The sequence below is a fragment of the Mastigoproctus giganteus genome, chromosome 11, assembly GCF_048544385.1.
Source record: "Mastigoproctus giganteus isolate SK-2022 chromosome 11, ASM4854438v1, whole genome shotgun sequence".
NCBI classification, from domain to species: Eukaryota; Metazoa; Arthropoda; class Arachnida; order Uropygi; family Thelyphonidae; genus Mastigoproctus; species Mastigoproctus giganteus.
In genome coordinates this window covers 51,505,345-51,521,738 of record NC_143585.1, presented here as the reverse complement: position 1 = coordinate 51,521,738, position 16,394 = coordinate 51,505,345, and the positions used below count along the sequence as shown (strand labels likewise).

At 35.8% G+C, this 16,394-nt stretch overlaps 1 protein-coding gene across 5 annotated transcripts in view; it reads right to left on the bottom strand.

Annotated features, from left to right (window-relative positions):
* Positions 1–16,394, bottom strand: part of LOC150078006 (teneurin-m-like) — a 432,793-nt gene that overhangs the window by 317,084 nt on the left and 99,315 nt on the right. The window contains exon 1 of one of the 5 annotated variants that reach the window (XM_090384266.1): positions 2,982–3,044. The exons of the other annotated variants lie outside the window; for them this stretch is intronic. The gene's annotated coding sequence lies outside the window, so the exon portion shown is untranslated. Of the gene's footprint in view, positions 1–2,981; positions 3,045–16,394 lie in introns of those variants that run through there. 5 annotated transcript variants of the gene reach the window in all.

The following is a 16,394-nucleotide window of genomic DNA, read 5'->3' as shown; positions in this document are numbered from 1 at the left end:
CATTTGAGGCCTGTAGAGTCTAGTTTTAACAGAGGTTTATCGAATTAAAATTGAATTCAATTTGCAATACAATTTTTAAAAAAAATTACAGAATTTAATTTGCTGTCGCGATAAAATGGACACACGTTCTTCTCAGGAAAAACCCATATTACGCACCGCACTAATAAATGCTGTACTGTTCTTCTAAGACCACTAAAGTCATAAAGGATGCCTTCTCCTACCCTTCTAAAAATAACTGGTATCGGATGATATGTGCTCTGTTGCCATGGTTACCTTGGCTTGTCAAAAAATGTTAAAAATGTAACTAGACAATGGAGACTCGTCAAACCTCATCTTTTTGAAAGGTTTCCTGATTGCTATTGTTCTTTTACTTACAAGAATAAGTATTTTACATACGCACTCTCGTGCAATGCAAGCTTTGACGTAAGTAGGTTATGAAGCAGGCCTACGAAATTTCACGCTTCACTCAGAAAGTATCGAATTCTCTGTCAGTCAAAATTATACTTGGAACTTCGAACAGAAAAGAACATAACTTTGACTGATGATTAACATTTAACGCTGCTATACTGAAATTCTTAATTAATTTTACTCTATTTAACATTTAAAAGAAATAGATAAAAAAAAAACATCTGAGTATATCTAATCAATATTTATAATTATTTTGCAAACATTAATTTCCGTCCATCCATCACAAGACCTTATTAGCCCTATTTCATATTTAATGATTGGATTTCATATTTTAATTACTGGATGGCTGAATAAATGCATCTGCTTTTATTCAGCATTTGAATAGATATCCAACTTAAATTTGCTTTGATGCCCTACCAAAGGTTCTCTAATTGCTTATTACGAATAAACACGTAAATTCATAGGAATTTACTTGTCTTTTTATCGACACCTCAGCAGACGTTTGGATACCAGTGGATACTCTCTGTAGGGTGGAAGTGTAAAACAAACAAACAAACAAAAAAGTGGATATATTCTCACCGACAGGAGGGCATCAAAGATTGCGACATCCTTAATAAACGCCGTTATTCCAATATTGATTCAAATATATACCTCAGAACGTTAAGTTATTAAACAGAAGCGCAGTGTGTTTCGCTTAGTTCTGAGAGATAATGTGACAGTGATGGACTAGCCTTCGATGGACATCCACCCATCCCGATTTAAGTCCAAGACAATTGTGGAGAAGACTAGAATGACGCCTGAAGGTTCTTCCACGAAGGCCATCATCCTCCCAATTAAAGACAGTTGTTATAGAGGAAATGAAAAATGCTTTTTTTGATATCTCCAGACAAGACCCTACACTATATTGAAATATGATCTGTAAATCGTGTTTGTGTTTTCCTTTAAAATGTTCCTGTACTCCTGGTAACCTAGTGTATTTTAGCAACAGATAAATATTTAAAATTTGTAGTCCATTTTTTGTCATTTAACATAATATAGCTTTAAAATGCATAGAAACATTAAAAATAAAATATTAAGTATTAAAAGACATCAAACATTTTTATAAAGGATTTTTAGCGATCTTTTTTAGGAAAATTCAAAGACAGAAGTTACAGAATTTCTGCCACGGGAATCGAATAAGTTCCAACGTCAGGGGAATTACACTAATTTCAGTGATATATGTACTAAATTAAAAAAAATACATTTGGGATTTAAAATGTCTTAGTTTACTTCTAAATTATGCTTCGGCTTACCAAAGTAGAAAGAGGTCAATTGATATAATTTACATGAAAAGGTCACTTGAATTTATCTTAGTACAATATCTGTAAGAAAATTTCTTTACGCAAAACCCAGGAGTAACGAAATCACGAATGTCACGTATCTTAATGGAAATTCAGGAAATCTTATTCGATACGTGGAGATACGAAGGATACCCTTCACGTATCTGGGCTTGTTTATTTATACCAGCATAAGGAAATATGGCGATGTCGAGAACATATCCATCGTGTTCTGAATTTTATTTCGTTTTAAAAGAAGGTTTTAAAATGGGATCCCCGAAATCTCCCTTCTGCATTTGAAACACTGTCGCTTCCAACAGCTAGATTCCAAGTGAGCATATTTGCTTATAAAAATACTAACTTTTGAAAACTTATGGAACATTCCGAACCGAGATTAGGATACTAACTTAACCCTCATGTACTGTCCTAACTGAAAATAAAAGTAGAGACTTCATAGTCAGAGGCAATCCATAGCAAAAGTTATGCCTATTTCGAAACTATTAACTAATGCTATTTTGACTTTTTCCACCATTAACTATTCGCAAAGGAACAAAATAATAAATGGCAGATTAGCCTTTTCGAGATACCATTTGTTTATGTAGTGCAATACTAAGGAAACTCGTGGTAAAGGCAAGTCCCTTTCTGCTATTAGAATTAAGACATAAAAACACAAGAGGATAAGAAAAACCTGCTTTTTCATGATTGCGAAGTTATATTTGTATAACAACTCCATGGATTCGCTGAGGTATCAAAACAAAAATATGTAAATTTAACTGCACTATTCGATATTAAGCTAAAATGCTAATTTAGCAAATTTAAAACGGTTTAATGGGTTTTATTAATTTTTTTAGCAATTTGAAAAGATGTAAAATACACTTTTTACAAAATATATATTTTATTTTAGTATTATTGGCTCTGATCTTGTTTATCTTCAGTCATTGAGACTGCATTACTTTAACATTGCAATACTAACATCAGGATGCACACTGTTATAACAAGATATTTTAAGAAAACAAAACTGGTATAAGGAGAGAAGATGAATTAAAATTCATCTCCACGTAACATAATAAATTAACATCACAATCACACGAGGCTGAATTATGACTTAAAAGTTATAATATTTAAAAGGTGAAAAATGCTGGGGATAACGCTCATATCAAGTTACAGTAAAGTTAAAGCCTTTAACACATGCGATAGTGGATTTAAATAACAGCGCTGACACAAAGACAGCGGATCTAATTACGCTGACATACTCACTATTTAAAAACTGAAAACGTCAGGATATCTCGCCATTTTCCTGCTGTTAAGAACAAAGAAAAACACAAGAGAATTTGCTCTCCAGTTTCGGAGTAACAGTCTTTCCGTCTCTCTGTAATAATTATGCCCCTGTTCACATATAGCCACGCAGGCTTTCGGACAAGCTAATAGAAAGTAGGACTTGAATACATCCGCTGCACGATGGAGACTCGCTCTCCTAATTGCTTCATTGCGTAACTTGCTCTTTGTTCAAAAGAATTCCATCCACACAGGGCGAAAATCTGCTGAAGCCTCCACCCTCCCTTCCAGCTAACCTTCTATGCATGACAGAGAATAAAATTAATGATAGCACTTCCAAAGATCGCCATGATTTAGGCTGAGACAGAAAATACACACTTCACTTATCTTAAGGATGCTGATCTACAGGTGTACTGAGGTTTCGTTTGCAATTGATGTTACCTCAGGGGTTTTTTCCAGCTCCTCGAAGTAGTTACCTAAATACGAAGCTTTTTTTTTTTAACGAAAAAGAGCTTCCTGGAATTGATGCAGAATATAGTCATTAATAATTGTGGTTGCTATGGTTACATGTTATGAAGTAGAATAAAAATTCCTTTGGGTCTATTTTTATGGTAGATTTACAGTAGAGAAACTATAGAGCGGATTTTAGGTATAATCTAGTTTCTAAGCGCCAAAGTTGTTTACTTAAATTTGACACAACATAACGGATGGCGTTCCTAGAAAATATAAGCACAAATGTGTATTTTTATGAACCTCCAGTGAATTCGTAAACGTAGAGCAAATGAGAATTCTCTTTAATCCATGCAGGATTGTATAATAAAAAATGGTTTCTTCCTGTCAAATTCAGACACAGCAGCGCTCTATGGTATAATGCTAATGCCAGCTCATATTATACATTCCCCAGTAGAATAAAAAGACTTTTCTGCCTTACAGAAAAAATTGTAAAAAAAAAAAGGTTAGACAACGTAGAGTATTTTTAAAAAAGTCAATTTAAAATAATAAAAAGCGTGTTATCATCTTAAATTTAAAAGTTAGTAAATGTTAAAAATGTAAATTTCTCGGAAGATGAGGATTTTTCCCCCCCAGATTGCTCTGAAAGCCGACTACTGAATTAGATTGTTAGTATTAAAACTGTAGAATAATGAAAAAAAGTAAAGGTTGTCTCTCTAGTTTCATATATTTATTTTATTTCTTTCGAATATTTGTGTAATCTCTCTTTTAATCTACACAAGATAATCTACACAATCGTTTAGAGGGCAGGAGCGTGATCCATGTTTCTTTTCTTTCAGTCTGAGTCACAGGTGGCCAACTGATGTACATTTTACTGGTTAGTGGTCTCTTCAGATGAAAACAGAACACCAGAATCATTCAAAGATGAATATGGACCAATCCAGTAATTCGCTAGCTGTGACTTTGCCTTAGATAAACTTGTCCTGTTTCTCTGTTAATAATTTTGTCACAAACTTGTAATTTACCTCGACACGTTTAAGGCACTTCAGTTTACTACTGTTCAGCCTGCTAATAATCATCACCTACTTTGAATCTTTAAAACTTCTCTAACACTAACAAATCATCCTATTTAGATGATTTATGAATCATCTAAATAGGATGAGTTTCCCATTTAGAACCTTATCAACGCCCTAGTTTAAAACGGGGGTTCGGTAAATGGTCGAAGGCGGTATATGAAAATAAATATAAGTTTATGGAAAACCGGTTCCAGAAATCTCATTAATTTCTTGCTTGATTTAGTTTTTAAGTTTTATGGAACTTTGTGTATATATTTATCTAATGCGCTTTTTATAGTAAAAGAAAATTAATCTAATTCTTTATAATTAAAATTTTAGAAAATATACACGATCGCTTTTGATCTTGTTTATTTTTTAAGTAACTTGTGCAATGGGGGAAGACTGCCGGCCCTTCGTTTAAAGCATTGTGATTAGTACGTAATATCTTATTAAATAACTTCATAAGTTACATACATTATAAAAAGGCAAATTTTACTTTTCTCTAACATTTAATGAGCGGGAAGAATTACAACAAAACCCGGGCCCCGAATGTGGAATACTTAAACCCGAATACTATGGGTCAAACGTGAAGAGTTGACAACTATATACATCTATTATATGTTGTCATCATTACGAACCACGCTAATGGAAGGATGACAGCATTCACGCGGTTAGATCGTTCTGAGAGCATTAGATTGAAAGGTTCTGGTGTTACAGAGCTTTATATTAGAGAGGAACAGGAGATCACTGTAAAACAGTGGGTTGGCACGTATTTAATTATCCTAAATGTTCTCTCTTCAAGGATGATACAGTAGAAACTCCATGACACAGAAATAGCGTTGCTGTAGGGTTTTAGGCGAATCAGCAACTTAGGCCATACTGCGCCGTATATAATGTCTCTATATTGTGTGTTCTGTGGTCGATTTGAATATCTGCTAGACGACAAATCCTAGTTTCCAGGAGAAAACCGTGCAATTATGTTGTTTCATACTTTTGGGAGAGTTTTTAGCTTCGTGTTCAATCTGACATTTAATACGAGTGCAGCTTCTCTTAAAACAGAGCGGTAAAAAAATAAACTTCAAAAGCAGATTGGATTCAGGTTCTCTTGTACAACTACTATTTGGGTGTAACGATCTTCATAAAGCATTTAAAAGGAATTCCCTGCTGGTGTAAAGTCTCACATGCGGTACGCATACTGCCTGACTTCCTGTCTAATCATCTGTCAACTTAGGGCGCGGTTTTGCCTGCTCAACACGTGTGAACGTTTCGAGGCCTCTTCCCGTGAACACACGTGGTCGTCTGGCTCGTGGTTCAACCAACTCCTTGTAACTTATACATGATGTGTCACGGGGGATCCTAGGAAAGTCTAAAGTTTCTCGTAAAACTGCTTTAATGATTTCTTCAAACATATCTTACCGGTTACATCCTCATTATATGTTAGGAATGGACGTCTTCGGTGGAGACATCGTGGGGTAGGGGGATTCATTTCAAAGAAATGGAGATGTCCCCCAAAAACTTATGCTAAGGCAGTGTATCTGAAGTAGTCTATTTATTAACCGTCGGTGAAAGTGCTTTGTATGTAAATAGTATCGAAGAACGTTTATAAATTCTAATAGTTATTCGTACCGTTCGAACTACTTTATTCTTTTGGATTCTTTGTGAAAGAAGTGATTTACAAAAATATAACAACCAGAATTTCTTTGAAAATGTAAAATACTGCATTTTATCTTCTTGCCATCTAATGCAATATCGATTGGAAACTTAGGCAAAGATAGTTACCCTTCACTTTACTAAAAATGGAATACAGCACAAAATATTTCATCTACGCAAATTTAATATCGATTTAAAACTAGCGTTTCCTTAAAAAAAATGCGCATTCTTTCTTTTTCTGTTTAAAGCAGGAATGACTACATTAACCCTAGATTGAGGTCAATTGTTTCAGATTCACTTGAAAAGGAATCGTTTAAATTAAATAGAAAAGAAGAGTTCTTTAAAATCAGGTACCAAATGGTGTTTCAATGTAGTTCATAAAAGAATGAGTAAAAAAATACCAAGAAATATGACCGGGCTTGTAACTACTTTTCTTCAGTGGAAGATTTTGTTTGTTGCTTGCTGATTCATTTGTCGAGTTTGTCTTCCTCTTGAGGTTGGTTTTCTGTAAATCTATAGTTATTTAACTCGGATATTGCTGTTCTTCCTCGCGTTGGTGTTTTTTTTCCGACTAAATGTGCGAAAATTAAAATCCTGCATCGTTAACATCACCTTTCAAAGAAAAAAAAAAATAAAATTATTTATTGTATCCACTGAGAATGAGAGGTAAAAAGTTGGCTATGGATTTTAATGGCTGCGCATGCGTATTATTACCAAATCTCAATGATGAAAATCAAAGAGTCATTTAATAATCAATGTCCAAATAGACCTGTGATTGCATTTTAATTGAATTATTGAAACCTGGGGTGTATTTCATTTGCACTCCGGTCGTCATCAACTATTAATAACGATAAAAGTTAAATTGTTTCATTCGAGTGGTCAAGCATGAGGATACATAAATACACGCCCTTTAGTGACCGTGGTTCAGTCTCGCGTGACTGTTAAATACGGTAACGTTCTTGTGTTATCTCTATTTTGTTAACTCCTCTGATGTGATCTAGTCGTCCTGGAATATAAACTGAAATTTTCTGCGTTGTTTATATGTACAATTCAGTACTTTGTTTAAATTATTATTTCTCCCTGATGCGGGGGTTTCCACCCTGTGACATGTACTAAGTGCACAGGGTAGTTATGTCCGGCTATTATTATTATTGGTCGAGGAACTCTGACTAACTTGGAGGCGTCAAGATTGTGACCTTCTCGAGTTCCTTATAGGTGTTCCTATAAGGAACTCCAGAACACCCTGATTGCAAATTACTTTACGAATTTGCAATCAGGCTGGTAATAGTGCATTAACCATGTATATATATTTCTTAATATCAAAATATTATCAAAACCGTGCAAATGTGAGGGTGCATTGGATGCACCGGGCCCCCAAGTACCTTAGCATGGCCCTGGATTAGAATATAATATTCTTTGTGCACGGCTACTAACACTTCAAGACTGTCTCTGCATTGCCTTATTTTCTAAAACTGGAAAATCCTCAATCCAAACTATCACGTGACAAACTCATGACATCACTTCCTCTAAATTCAGGATATATTATAATAAAAAAAATTTCGCACTTTACTGTATGTAGAAAAATAAATGGAGTACCAAACTAATAACAAAATTTAAGATTCTTATTTAAAATTACTAAAGCGTTGTAAAGTAATAAGGAAACAAACTTTAATAACAAGACTTTTTTATACATCAACAAAAATTATCTTTATCAGAACACAGTTACATCGCCATTTATTGAAATTTCCCCGCATACCTTTACCCTTTGAATATAATATTTCGTCCTGCCATCAGAGTAATGCTGTAAGGCAACGAACGATTCTTGTGTTAATTTAGATGCTAATGAGTTTCGGTAATTACCCAAGGTTGCTTTGATCTGCAAACATAGCTCATTCCTTTCGCCACCGTATAATGCCATGGGATAAAATAAAACGGCCGGCATCATTACGGAACAGCATTAAAGTTACAAGGGAACACGAATACACTCCAGCAAAAGGTTAATGAGTTCTGAGCGCAAGTTAGGCCTACTCTTGGACGAGCAGTGTTGCCCAAGTAGAGCAGATTAATAATGGCTGACATGTGTTTCAGGTAATCGTACGGATTTAACGCTAACTGGAGCAACGGACGCGTAATAACATTCGTTCCCTACCAAGGGTTGCAAATGGCAGCGCAATTATTTATTTATTTATACCCGCGAGCTCAGAAAGGACACATTAGTGCCATTCGGAGCCCCAGTCATTTGTAACACCTCGCAGTGGATAGTGTCAATAAATTCGTGCAGGGAACAGCGGGATGTCCTACTGTTGCCAAGTGGATTTGGGAGAAGGTGTCCAAAGCCGGTGTGGTCAGACTCGTTGGCGAGGGATTGGGGGGGGGGGATTGATTAAAGAATAACATAGTGACGTCAGCAGATTACTTTTCTCTGCATTTTCTATTGAAGAAAGCACATGTGATGTATCAATGGCTTTCTATAAATTTCCAAGAGATGAGCACAGTTCATTGTAATAAGCAATGGTGATTCTAGGGGGGGGGGGGGTTTGGATGAGAGAATTGTGTAGTTTTTTTTGTGTTGATGCTATAAGCTTGCTTTCTTGCGTCATTTGCCGCTACTATTACTCCTACAAGGTTCATACCCTCCTAAAATAAAAATATATATATTAATAGCATACGTTCCAAATCCTCTTCAAAAATCAGAAAGTAGATTGCAATTGCAAATGTCTTTTATATTATTTTAAAACCTGCCTTGTAAAAAAGGCCATCTTGAATTCTATAGGTTCTCGAATGGTTTCAAATCTGGAGACATTGGAAAGGGGTATAAAACGATATATATTCGTGTTAAAACCATCTTTTAGTACAAGGTCAATGATATTCAAGGAATATCTTGTAGTAGTAACGGCAAATGATGCAAGAAAGCAACCCCATATAAAATGAACAAAAAAAAAAAAAACACGCCACACACTTCTCACATCCATAACCTCCAAGAATTTGTCTAGTTTTTCCTTGAATTTATATCTACTTCCACAACAACAGATGGAAACCTGTTCCAACAATCAACCACCCGCTGGCTAAAGGAAAACATCCTCATTCACATCTATTCTGCAACCATCCTTCAATTTGAATTGGTGCCTCTTCGTGTGTGTAGTCTGAGCAAGAGGAAGAATACCATCAGCATTGGGCTTGCTTAAGCTATTTAAAGCCTTAAATGCCTCAATCAGATCACCTCGCAGGTGCATAGTCTGCAGACGCTGCAATTTGTAGAGCTGAAGCCTTTCTTCGTAAGAGAATCCCTTTATTCATCTCACCAATCTCGTTGCCCTTCTCTGTAGTCGTTCTAGCAACTTTGCATCCTTCCTAAAATGAGGCCTCTAGACCTATACGCAGTACTCAAGGCGTGGCCTGACTATTGCCTTATACAAAGGAATAACATCTCCTTATCCCTGCTAGCAATCATTATCAACCCCATTACCCGCTCTGACAGCCTGTCTGCACTGCTCAGAGAATTTTATATCTGACTACACTGATAACTTATTCTGGGATTACTCCTACCCATATGCATTACCTTGCATTTGTCAATGTTAAACTTCAACTGCCATTTCTTAGTCTATTGACCCAATTTTTCTAGAATTGGATTTGACAAAGCTATGAAGGATGATGAGAGGACCATATCATTCCAGGAAAGCGTAATATCAGAACAGCGCCATCAAGATCCTTTCTGATATCCACCTGCTACACCGATCCACCTTGAGTGGACCAGTGTAGCAAGTGGAATGCCTCAGGGACCATCGTTGAGGCCACTTCTGTTTCTTATTTTCCCGAGGGCTCCACTTGCTACACTGGTCCAGCCTGAGGTATGTCTATTTATGACTACTCTTTGTCTCTGTCTTTCAGCCAGTCCCTGATCCAACGAAGGAACTTCGCCAGTAATCCCAATTTATTCACTGCTTCTTGCGGCTCCCTCATATAGACGCAACGATTCTAATGACCACTGATGACATAGCTGATAAATGAATATGAATTAGAAGACACTCATATTCTATGCCGACTGATATGGGTACCTTGGTCCAGAACGGGAGTCCACAATTTTAATCAGTGTTAGTTTTCAATTTAGTTTTCATTACAAGAAAGATGTTCTCCATCCTGATCGTTCCGTATTTTTTAAAGTAGCTATTTAACGTGATTAAATCTAAGATCAAGTTATTGCCATCCCAATCAATGTCAAGATGTTTTTAGTTTCTAAAAAATATACTTTTTATAATGGACACTGATTTTTGTGGAGTTTGGGGGTCGCTTGAATGCTTCGGGGTCACACAAAATTGCAGTTAGCCGGTCGTCACCCACATCAGTCAAGCACACAAATCATTCCCGCACTTCAGCTTGTCGTAGACCTTCGCCCTTTTGAAAGCCATGATTAATTCATGAGGCGGGAAGTTCCGTCGATAGAAAAATTGATAGACCTCGATTTTTATGTCTTCGAAAATTGCATCAAATCGTTTTGTGTTAATGATAATGGAAAAAGATATATTATGCATTTTAAATGGCTGGCTATCAAAGCTCGAACACAAAGTATTTCTGTTTTTAGGAATAGAATAAAGTGCGGGCAGATCCTCAGATTACACTATGTTTGTTATTAGCTCTTTGCCAATTATTATCATTCCCCAAGTGTTCATATTTGTCCAATTATTTTATGTCTTGAATTTTCTCACTTTTTTTTTTTTTTTTTTGAAGTTTGACTTATTTTAATGTTCTGTAGTTCAAAATAAATCTAAATTTCTGCATAAATATAAAATGAACGCTTTTTATTCTTTACTTCAGTCATATATTCGACCCTGATCTTGCTCCACGCGTCTTTCACCAAAATAAAATTTAAAAAAAATAATAATTTGCAACTGAGAAGAAAGAAGTACACTGTTTAAAACTGGCCATTTATAATCATAATTAAATTTAGCTAATAAATTTCTACGCGTGAGCCACGTTTGCTTCAATAGCATTATTGAAAGTTTCAAGATTCTATTCGATGCATCTATATTCTAGATGGCGCCACTTGCATAAAAGCTTTATTCAATTATCTTAAGAAGTTATACGTTTTCGAAACCGTTTCTTCATCACCTACATCTGTAAGGAGGCAGAAATGGCACATTTTACGTCCTCCAAAGTGTATTGACATTCTCGAAGTTTCATTTTCCATTAAACACTAGCTGGATTTGAGACATTGATGGATAACCAAAGCATACTGATCTAAGAAACTTAAAAAGGAAAAAACTTTTAAAAGTTTTGGGGATGGTAATAGTCAGTTCTCTCGAAGGGTGAACCAGTGGGGCTGTCACAAAGTTATCGCTTTAATTCCCCAATCACTATACATGCAAAATTCCTAAAAATGCAAAAGATGTTTATTTCTCTCCATAATCGATAGATGGCGGTAGTAGTTCTCCTTTTTCTTTATTCAGATAATGTTCTTATTGGGTCGTATTAATGAAAATCGTTCCCTTTTGTTTCAATTATTTGATTAAGTTTTTTTTTTTAAATATCGATCGGATCCAAACCGATATAAAAATACCGTTGGAATCGACTTTTATAAACTGGTTTGCTCCTGATGTGACTAGCTGTCAGTCAGTTGCCAGGAATGTTAAGCAACCAACCGGTCATGGCTCTCGAGTCTTCCAAAGTTCGTATTTTAATATGATGGATGGTATCTGTGAGCTGTCAAAACTAGGAAATATCAATTTTATGGTTTACGCTGGTGGAAAAGAGGGAGAGGACAGTGGAGAGTTGGAGACGAGGATTTTTTCTTGTCCGTTCCAACTCGATCAATTGGCTAAAAAAAAAAATAAAGTGGATTTTGCATTTTAAGGCAATTCCAATCCTGCGATTTCTTAAAATTAAAATAAGGTATGGACTCGTTTATCTTACCTGCCCTGTACATTTTAAGAGAAATGCGTATTAGAATGTAGCAGTTGTATATTGTACAAGTCAGTATGCAAAAATACATTTAAAAAAATATTTTTTTTTTCGCTGAAGTGATTTATGGAAGTTCGAGTTAAGAGGAAGAAAAAAATATAGATTTCTATCTGTTGGATCCAAGAAGCAGATGCACTTCTGTTGTTAGAGTTTCTTTATATTCATTTCTAAACATCCCTTGTTATTATATAAATGCATTTAGAAAGCATCGTGAATTAACATTAATTTGAATGAAACCTTTGGTTCCCGAGTCCAAATTCTAATCTCAGTTTATCAGTTGATCTGACGTTGAGTCATTGATCATACGTACACCATAATTTTGTAGTTCCAACGGTGTTTATGGTAATTGTAACAATAGAGACATGTTTTCCGTGGGGACCTTGAGATGGTGTTATGTTGGAATGCTGGATTTGGAAAGGGGTATGATTTACATAACTCACTAGTCGCATGCAATTGATTATGTATGAATGCTAAATGGATAACGTTAATTAAATCTGTACATTCGAGAACTGCATTTCAGGTATGCATTAAGGATCTTAGTCGACTTCTCAGGTGATGTACACAGTGCATCAACTGAGAAACATTAGGAGTTTAATTTTTCCATTTTTGGGACCATATCTGCAACCGATCCAAGTGATTTTCAAGTAATATGCACTGGCTGGAATTGTTGATCACTCTTCCACCCTTAAATCATCAGCAATCTTCGAGAACTTCCTTTAGATACTCTTATCAACATCTATGAAAATTAGAAGGAGATGACCGCAGTTTACAGTTAGCCCAATTTCCTGGATAAGTTAATTAACGCTTGAGTTAATTTGATGAACAAGAACCTCCATATATTAAATTAACTTTAAAAATCAATTTTAAAATAAAACGCATAAGTAAAATTTATTAAGTATCTGTTTTATAACTGTTAGACGGAACTTATAATATAAATCCCATGGAAATTAATAAAAATGTAAGTAATACCCAATGAGGTTTACAGAACCTGTTAATGACAGGTTCTAATATTTTGGTGAGTATATGTAAACTTTTTTTTTTCCTGTGCTGGGTAGATCGTGATAAATCCGTTATAAAATCTAATGGGGTTCCATAACTTTTGACAGTGTGGTGTAGAATGCAATCTCTAGAAGAAACTTAAAGTGTGAAAAGTTGCAAAACGCATCGGAAATTATTCCTCGTACTCGAAGAGATTTTTCCCTCGTTAAGTAATCCCTTTGAAGTGCTCCCTGGCAAAAGTAAAGGGACCGTGCTTCAATTAAGTAGTCCAATAATTAGAAAGTAGGATGTGCCAAGATGCTTCATCACTGTTACACCTTCTTAGCTCGAGTAATCCACGGAACCAATTAAGCTTAGTGATCTTCCAGAAGCCTCTCATTTGTGGCTTTTGCTGATGTGCTTCGAGAGAGAGAGACTACCAGATCGAGAAATATGAGACGCTTACAGTACTCTCGTACGTGTCCAATTCGTCTCTCTCCAAAGGCAAAAAAACGGCCCTCATTGGCCCAACCGCTATTCGCATATCACTTGAAAAATCACAAGATATTTAAAACATATCGATGTGCTTTATCAAGCAATCTATTCTCCAAGAACAACTTGTAAAATGTTTTCACAAAAATCTAAAATTTCTTTTACTTATGGCGTCGTATAATGGCAAACATTACGTTGAAATTTACAGTTATCAGAAGATTTTTCTTGCACCGCCTAGCGGTCAGTGGCTAGAATTAATGATGCATACGTCACCAGTACAATTTATCGTACGATATCTTTACCATCTTGAATTAAAACTTGCACGGGGAATATTCAGTAGCGCGTATCTTTTGAATCAGATGTGGATCTGTTTAAAATTAAAAAAAAAAAAAACAAATTGCTTCCAAAAGCGTAGTTCTCCTCCGAGTTTTTAAGTATGAATACGATAAAGTACTTTCACAAAGCAGATTGCCTATTAGGGAAATTTCTGTTAGATAAATGGTTCGGTAGATAAATGGTCACTCACATCGTAAATTTAATTCAGAAACGTTAGTATTTATTGTACTTCTTGCTAATGCATCCGATTTACAGAAAAAGATGACGCACGCTCAATGTTTCTTTTCTTTTCCTTTTTCTCTAATTACCTACCGAGGAACATTGTAGAAGAAAAATACACTTTCTTAAATGGAGATATCGCGGAACAAAAGTAACTCGAGTTGAATACTCATACCTAAGATCAATGAAACTGCCTTAAGGTAAACTAAATTATATAAATTGCTACTGCGCAGTTGTTTCTAAGGAAATTCATCTCCTGACATTTGATCTGAACCAAAATACCTAAAACATCACTTTTAGTATTTCGGTTCAAATTATTATTAATAAAAATAACCACAGGTACTCCAGAATTAAAGAAATAAATATGAAATATAAAATAAAATGAGTAATTTTCTTAGTTTGGGATGTGTTCTAAAAAAGATAAGCAATTTATTTAAGGAAAAACAGTAAACGCGTTCTCTGCATTCTCATACATAGTGTTTTACCTTCACAATGAGTTGCCTTGGTATTGCATTACTCCAATGACTAACCGAATTTCGGTTATTTAAAACTTTTTCTTAAAATATCACGCATCTTTCACAATAAGCTTCCTGATCTTTCTCTACTCGAAGTAGCAACCTCGTTGTCTCAAAAGAAAAGTGTTTTTTGAGGTGGTACAATATCAAGGAAACTCGTTTTAAACAAGAACCTCCATTTTCAAATATCCGGTACGTCTTCATCAATAGGGGAATTGCGTGTGGGTAATTTCAGCTACAGCTGTGAGTGGACGCATTTGGGCTAATAGCCATCTAATATTTGATGTAAGAAAATTATTCAAAATAAATATTTTATGATAATAATCATATAATGATTCCCTTTAAACTTTTACCTAAGGAATATATTTCTCTTTACAAAATATGTTTGGCAATGATCATTCACAAGGTGTCTCACAAGGTTCTTTTTCAGATCCTCCTCTGTTTATATTAAATTTAAGCGATCTGTTATTCGTGTTCTAGTCTGCCAACATCCAGTACTGTAGTAACTTTTCCGGATTAATCATTTTTTTCTACTTTTGCTGTTAGAGTGGAGGGGAGGCTTTCAGGCTATCAGATGTAGGGTAATTCTCAAGAAGACTGCATCTTATGGTCCAAAAAATACGGTATAATTTTATCTCTATGTTTCTTTACATCAACAAATAGTTTTAATGGAAATTAATTAAAAACAACCTTCCTTCCAGGTTTACTTTTTTTTACCAAAAACCGCAGGGAAAATCTTTGAATCAAAGTTCATCTTTAAAATATCAATTCAATTTTATCTGTGGACTGAAAAATGGCACCGCAGTGGCAGTTGTGATGTTCTTAATTGAGTTACCTCACCAGATAAAGTCACTGTAGTCAAATAAACCCGGTTCGCAATCAATGCGAGATCTTTATTGAGGAAGCATTTGCCACTACTACTGAACGAGGGATAAGAATGCATATGCGTACGCTAGAGAGAGAGAGAGCGCAGATTTTTAAAGAAAAGAGACGGACTATTTCCTCACGTACCTAATATTTTGTTCAGCCGTGTACATTCCCTTCCCTTGGAGCTATAAGTTCTTTGATGGCCATCTTTAAGATGAAAGGTATTCGTAGCTTCATTGCAGAACAACCTGATTAAACGAGCTAATAAGATTGGAAACTTTTGATCTCAGCTTTTTGACTCCCTTTCCCCTCCCGCTTTCATGCCTCCAGATTTTCATGGATGTCGCACCGCACAAAATAAAACGGGGTAATAATCGTTGCACGCGACCCGCACCTACCCATGACATTCGAGTCTCCGGATCGCTAAGTGTACTCCTGACTCCTGAGTGTGTCCTAATCTTCTCCTCAATGGGGTCGAAAAAACAATTCCCGGGTCTACTTCGGTACGACCATAGTTCCCAACAAGGTTGCTTATCTGGTGCGAGCTAGCGCCATCGCCATAGTTACGGCAATCATGACCGTTTGTAAGCCGTTTGCAAACCATTAAGTTTTATGCGCTCATGCAGCAGCGTAGGTTTCCTTATTTTCTCTTCTTACCCCCTCCTCCATCCGGAATTCCTCCCCTCCCCCCTCTATTCGCTCTCTTTCCTCCTACTTACTCAGGCGCCAACAGAATAACCTACTGCTGAGGATGTTCGGCAGTTAAGGGGTGTAAGATCGAAGCTGTTACTGGTGGCGCGCGCGCGCACGCACACACACACACACACACACACACACACACACACACACACACACACACACACACACACACACAAGTA